Source organism: Tupaia chinensis, unplaced genomic scaffold (genome assembly GCF_000334495.1).
Source record: "Tupaia chinensis unplaced genomic scaffold, TupChi_1.0 Scaffold000634_1, whole genome shotgun sequence".
Classification (NCBI taxonomy): Eukaryota; Metazoa; Chordata; class Mammalia; order Scandentia; family Tupaiidae; genus Tupaia; species Tupaia belangeri.
The window spans coordinates 3,177,997-3,184,807 of NW_006160154.1; the positions used below are offsets into that span (position 1 = coordinate 3,177,997).

General features: G+C 37.7%; 1 protein-coding gene across 2 annotated transcripts in view; it reads left to right on the forward strand.

The window, feature by feature from the left end:
- Positions 1 to 6,811, forward strand: part of SGCG (sarcoglycan gamma) — a 175,369-nt gene that overhangs the window by 133,105 nt on the left and 35,453 nt on the right. The window lies entirely within an intron of this gene.

Here is a 6,811-nt window from a genome sequence, read left to right on the forward strand (position 1 = left end):
GCTGAACCACCATCCAGCCCCACCTTCTGCCACTCCCACTGCCTCTGAATGCCATGCCACTTTACTCTCCCCGGCCCTTCTGCTTCAGTGCAGGCTCTGCGCTATTCCAATGACTAAGCTGCTTCCAGTTTGTTCCTCTGCAGTTCTTCCTTCACACTGGTGACTGTGAGATACAAACTGTTTAAAACACTTCACTGAGGCTACACCAGCTATGAGGAAAATCCAACGGCTCTACTGGGTGTGAGCTTAGGGCCCACCAAGGTCTGGGTTATGACTGGCAGGCAGCAGCTGTCTCTCCTGTCTTGAGTGGCTGCCATGCTCTGTCACTCTGTGCATTTGCACAAGCTGATCCCTTGACCTGGAGCACCCTTCCTGCCCTCCAAGACCTTAGGAATGTCTTGTTATCCCTCAAGTGTCAGTTTAGATGCCAAGGATTTATGGCTCATGTACTTCACAAACCCATCATTACAAGCTTGAGTGTCCTGAAATTTGTTGCAATTCTTAACACGGAACATGTATGCATTCATGTTATGCTACCCATGTCTACACCATCTGCAGAAAAAGCAAAACACGAAAGTTTGCACCAGTAGTGGAGAACAGTGCCCTACATGAACCTTGACATTTGCAAACAGCATTCCAGGAAATGTCAATTTCTTTAAAATTGTTTTAAATGTCTGCACTATTATTTGAGAAATAACATAATCAAAACCAAATGCATGATAAATTCATATCCTCAAAAAAAAGGAAACGTTTGATATATATCTCCTTTTTTAAAAATGTGTGGTAAAATACACTAATACAAAATTCGTCATTCTAAGTATTTTTAGCTGACAGTTCAGTAGTTAAGTACATTCACATTGTTTTGCACCTTTCACCACTATCCATCTTCTGAATTCTTCTCACTTTACAAAACTGAAACTCTGTGCCCATTAAACAGTTTTTCATTACCCCTCCCTTGGCCCTAGCAACACCATCCTACCTTCCATCTCTATGAATTTGATCACTCTAGGTACCTCATATGAATACAGTCATGCAGTATTTGTCTTTTTGCTACTGTCTTATTTCACTTAACATAATGTCTTTATTCTTTTTTACATCTTTACATAATATCCTGAATATATCAAATCAACTATATGTAATTCTTCTTAGAGAGTCTATGGACCCGTGTGTATTTCACTGTGTGTATTTCACTGTATCATTAGACTACTAATTCTCATCTACTGCTGTAACTGCTGTATTTTATAACAAAACAGAACAATTTTTTTTTTATAGCATGTCATGTTTTTTTTTTTTTTTTTTTTTTTTTTTTGAGAGAGAAAGATTTTTGCTACAAGGCACGTGTGCTCCCCAGACAGAAACAGAAATCAAGAAATCACCCCCCAGGGGAGATGGTCATGTCACAATCCCTGCCCCTCCATTCTCCTCTTGGGATTTTGGGCACACACGCATGCACACATACCTGGCATAAGTTTCAAGCCTCCAGGTCCAGGACTTGAACAGTAGTTGACCATGTGGGAGTCCAGCAAGTAACTATTATGCCAACTGCTGGTCCCAATAAGTCATCTTAAAGTCCAAACTATCACTTAAAATTATACTTAGAATTTGGGCTTAAAGTATATATAGGAAATTAAGATATTATAATAAATTAAGTATAATGAAACAAAGTATAGCAGGAATCCTAGCTTTACACAGATAAGCCTGGTGGCCTTGGCCAAACTAACCTTTCAGGACTATTTTTTCTCACATTAAGGATTACCAAGCCAGGTACTATAGCACAGTAATAATGCAACTGTAGTGTCCAGCAGTTGGTGTAATGGTTACATCACTGGACTCCTATGTAGTCGACCACCACTCAAGTCCTAGATGTGGTGGCTTAAAACTCATGCCAGGAGGCTATGAAGGAGAGGCATTGTATGTCCCCACTTAAAATATACTGAGTGTCCGCACTCTATGACTGAAACTAATTGACTAAAGGATATAGAAACACAATATATAGATGTAAATACCAAATATAGTGTGTGTGAAAGAGGAGGGTCTGAGGAAGGACATTTAGAAGAAAAATAGGGAGGCAAAGCATTAATGGCACAAAGAAATGTGGTATTATCTGTTGAAGATATTTTGTAGTTTTATCAACTGTACTAGGGAGAAATGTTCACCTGTTGAAATATTCATTTTGTAAACCAAATAATAATGTGATTGAATGTATAAAAAGAAATGAAATGGAAATAATAATAATAATAAAACAAAAAACAGAGTACATGAATATGAATATTCAAAAAAAGTCATGCCAGGCACATGTGTTTGTGTGCCCAAAGTCCTGAGAGGAGAATGGAGGAGAAGGGATTGTAGTATGGCCACCCCCCCCCAACCCCAGAGGTTGATTTCTCACTGTCTTTCTATCTATCTCTGTCTCTCTGGTGAGCACACAAGCCCTATAACAAAAATCTCTCTCAAAAAAATAAAATGATGCAACTGTGATGCTTAAGTCACATGGGAAGGTCCTGGATTCATGTCTTGAGGCTTCACTGAATATGCCAGGCACACATATATGTGCTCATGACTCAGGATGGTCAAGATTGAGGGTAGATTATGCTGTAAAGAACCTTATTGTGGATATTTCTCTCTCTCTCTCTCTCAGAAGAAATATATAACTAAAAATTCTTTTTAAAAAGTATATTATAAATTGAAAAGTCAAATATGAATAATCATTTTTTTAGAGGTTTTTCACTATAGGGTGCGTGCGGTCGCCAGACAGACAAAGAGAGACAGAGAGACAGAAAGCAAGAAATCACCCCCCGGGGGGATGGTCATGCCACAGTCCCTTCTCCTCCATTCTCCTCTCGGGATCTTGGGCACACATGCACACGCGCCCGGCGTGGGTTTTAAGCCACCGGGTCCAGGACGAGAACCACGGTCGACTACGTGGGAGTCCAGCAACATAGCCATTATGCTAACTGCTGGTTCCCAATAATCATTTTTATTATTATTATACAAAATAGATAATCAGACTGAATAGGAGTTAGAAAATTCAATACTTTCTTATCTTTAATGTCTAATTAAATATTAAAAGCAAATAAGAGCTCAATTTATCTTACCCACTTAGAGAACATTTGTAACATAAAAATAAATTGTGGCTATAATTAAATTATAACAATGCTCATTAATTTTGATGAAGGATCATGAGATCAATACTAAAGAATTATCATAGTTAAGGAAGAAGAACATTTTACTTTCCTAAAATAGAAAAATGATTCAGTATCTTTAAAAACTAATCCCATTTAAACTATGTTGAAATGATAAAAATAATACAAATCTTAGAGATGCCAAGCCACTTTTTTTTTAGAAGTTTTTTTGCTGTAAGGCATGTGCACTCACCAGAAAGACAGACAGAAAGCAAGAAATCACCCCCCAGTGGGGATGGCCACGTCGCAATCTCTTCTCCTCTGTTCTCCTCTCAGGATCTTAGGCATACACACACACGCACCAAGTGTGAGTTTAAGCCACCGGGTCTGGCGCTCGAACCGTGGTCAACTACATGGGAGTCCAGAGATGTAGCCATTACACTATCTGCCAGTCCTGATGCCAAGCCACTTTTTAAAGTGAATATCACTGTTTTAAAATATAGAGATCTCAAAATTAAATCATTCATATTACATTTTCCCATTTGGACATAAATCTACTTGCTTATAAAGCAGGCTCTTAATAAAAAAGAAAGGACAGAAGAGTATTATCTTACTTTGTAAAAGGTGATATAAAGAGAGAATTAGATAACCCAAGTGTTACAAGAAAATGATTGAGAAAATAATGAAACTGTAAGGAATTAGTTGAAGAATGTAGTGAGGGTGGAAGATGTGAACTAATATTTATTAAATGCCTTTGACTTCCAAGATCTGTGCTTGGGTCTTTCACATCATTTGCCTCATTTACTGAAAAAATGATTAGCATTTTTATCTGCAATTTGTAAAATAAGAAACTGAGGTCTAGATAGTTTCACGGGCTAAGTCACAAAACTAAAAAACGTAGCCAATTAGTTCAAATTCAGCTCTGAGTCCAAAGCCCATGTACACTCTGTTTACTGTCTCCACCAACCAAGTAGATCCTTGAATGATTTATTTTTTCATTTATTCACAAGTGCCTCTGATTATTTGATAGTCAATTTTTCTTCTGCAATTTCTTACCATAATTTATGTTCTACTTTTTATTTGAGTCAAGCAACATTGCTATTCCTTTCCTAAGTACAGTGAAAAAGATTTTAAAATATCCTAATTGACCTATATAAACATCTAATGTGGATTTTGTAGTTAACATAATACATTTAGAAATTTAAATAATACATTTTGAAATTTATCTACAAAATATGCAAGTTACTACAATTTAAACTTTAATACTTGTTCAAATAATAATCATTGAAGTGTTATTATTTAGGGGCCAGCACTGTAGCCTAGTGGTTAAGGAAGCCAGATCCTTCATGGCTTCCACTAGTTTGAATTTCAGCCCTGGCAGCTTGAAAAACATACTGAGTGCATATATATGTGTGCCCGAAATCCCAACAGGATGGAAAAAATGGAGAAGGGATCACAGCGTAGCTACACCCTATTGTGAAGAGACTGCTTTCTTCCTCTCCTTCTCTGTCATTTTTCATCTCTCCTTCTCTCTCTGGTGAGCACATACACACTCTAGCAATATTAAGTTTTGTTATTTTCTTTAAGAATAAAAGTAATTTGTACTGAATTTAGATTTTCATTTATTATGACAAATTATTTGCAAGAAAAGTATGAATTTTGACATTCTATTTTAAAACTACCTTTAATACGCAATGCAATTCATTTTGTAACGACACAGCGTAGCTACACCCTATTGTGAAGAGACTGCTTTCTTCTTCTCCTTCTCTGTCATTTTTCATCTCTCTTCTCTCTGGTGAGCACATACACACTTTGGCAATATTAAGTTTTGTTATTTTCTTTAAGAATAAAAGTAATTTGTACTGAATTTAGATTTTCATTTATTATGACAAATTATTTGCAAGAAAAGTATGAATTTTGACATTCTATTTTAAAACTACCTTTAATACGCAATGCAATTCATTTTGTAACGATTTTTGCTGCAGGGTGTATGCACTCACCAGAGGGACAGAGATACTTTGAGAAAGAAAGAAACCAACCCCTCCACCCAGTGGGGACAGCCATGCTGTAATCCCTTTTCTCCATTCTCCTCCTGGGACTTTGGGCATGGACACACGTGCCCGGCATGATTAAGCTGCCAGGTCTGGGACCGAAACCGTGTTTGGCCTTGTGGGAGTCCATCATCTTAACTGATGGCCCCACAATTCTATTTTTTAGTTCAGCAAAAATATATTAAGGCAGTCATGTGCCAAAATCTGAAGTTAAAGTACAGGTTTATTTTGATGCAAAAAATATTGAAAGCTATGCATAGTCTTTTCATAATATGCATGCTCCATGGACTTTTTGATGACCTCCCAATATAATTAATCATTATGATGAAAGTAAAAATTCTACTGGGAGCATAGAAGAATAAGTATTAAAATCTTCCCAGGGTAACCTGGGATGATATCCCAGAGAAGGAAACATTTGAATCTTGTGCAACCCACAGAAATGTGAGATTGATTATTATTTGTAAATTGAAGACAATGTCTAACACAGTCAGTAATATATATGTCTTCATTAGATAAGATGAATAGACATGAAAACATTTGCTTCTGCTGGAAACACTTAAAAATACTGAAATTTACTTAATAAGAGTTTATGAGTATTAAGCCCAACTGGAAACCAATGAAGGGAAATTCCTGTTTAGTTATATGTGGTCAGCACTGAGAGTTAAAGGTAGGCTAGGACAGTCTCAGAGAAATTTGGATCCCTTAGAGACTAGGATCTGAAACTTGAATGCTACTATAAAGATTGAGATTCCAAGATAAAGTGCAATATAGAAGTAATGCCCCAGCTGAGATACCACCTAAATCCAGGCCCCCACAACATAGTTATTTAACAAGTTCCTAGCAGCCTAAGAATGTTGTCAAAATGATTGCTCTCTTGGGCTATGGGTTGAAAGCATCACCCATAAGAAATCCTGAACTACAGACTTTGGCCTGGCCAAAATATGATTACCAAATCCACACTACTTCATGGTATAAGAACTCCACGCTGGAAAATTAACATTAAAAACTGCATCCAGTGGAATCAGATTGTAGCATAACAATAAACTATGAGGTCTGCAAGGATGACTTTTATGGAAGGCTCCTATTTCACATCTGGAGACCTTCCTGGCTGGCTGAGGCTGGAAGTGAATTGCTGTTGACCTGCTATTTCTCTGTCCCTTTGCATCTCTCTCTCTCTCATTCATAGGAGAAACAAATAACATAACTTAATAAAAAAAAATGCACACAGGGTCAGCTTGGTGGTACAGTGGTAACATGGTGTTAATATGACACTGGATCCATATAGAAAATCATGGGTTCCATTCCCCAGTTAATCTGAACATACTAGCCATGCCCATGATTCTGCCTGGTCAGGAAGACTTGGGAGGATCATGTTTTGGACCCTGTTGAGTAGGCTGTCTCACTCTGATGAAGGGACTGAGGACTCAAAAAGAAGGAAAATAAAACTTCTCCAAAATCTGTGTAGTAAAAAGTTGTAGACAACCCAAAAAAGAAGGGGAAAAGTTCTAAAGACAGAGCATGGAGGAGTCTGACCCAGCGAGGCCCCAGGATCTGTCTGAACCCCCCAACCTTTGAGCTCCTCTTCCGGTCGGATCAACACGTTGGCAAGGCCACTATTGTGCGCCCCCCCCCCCACCT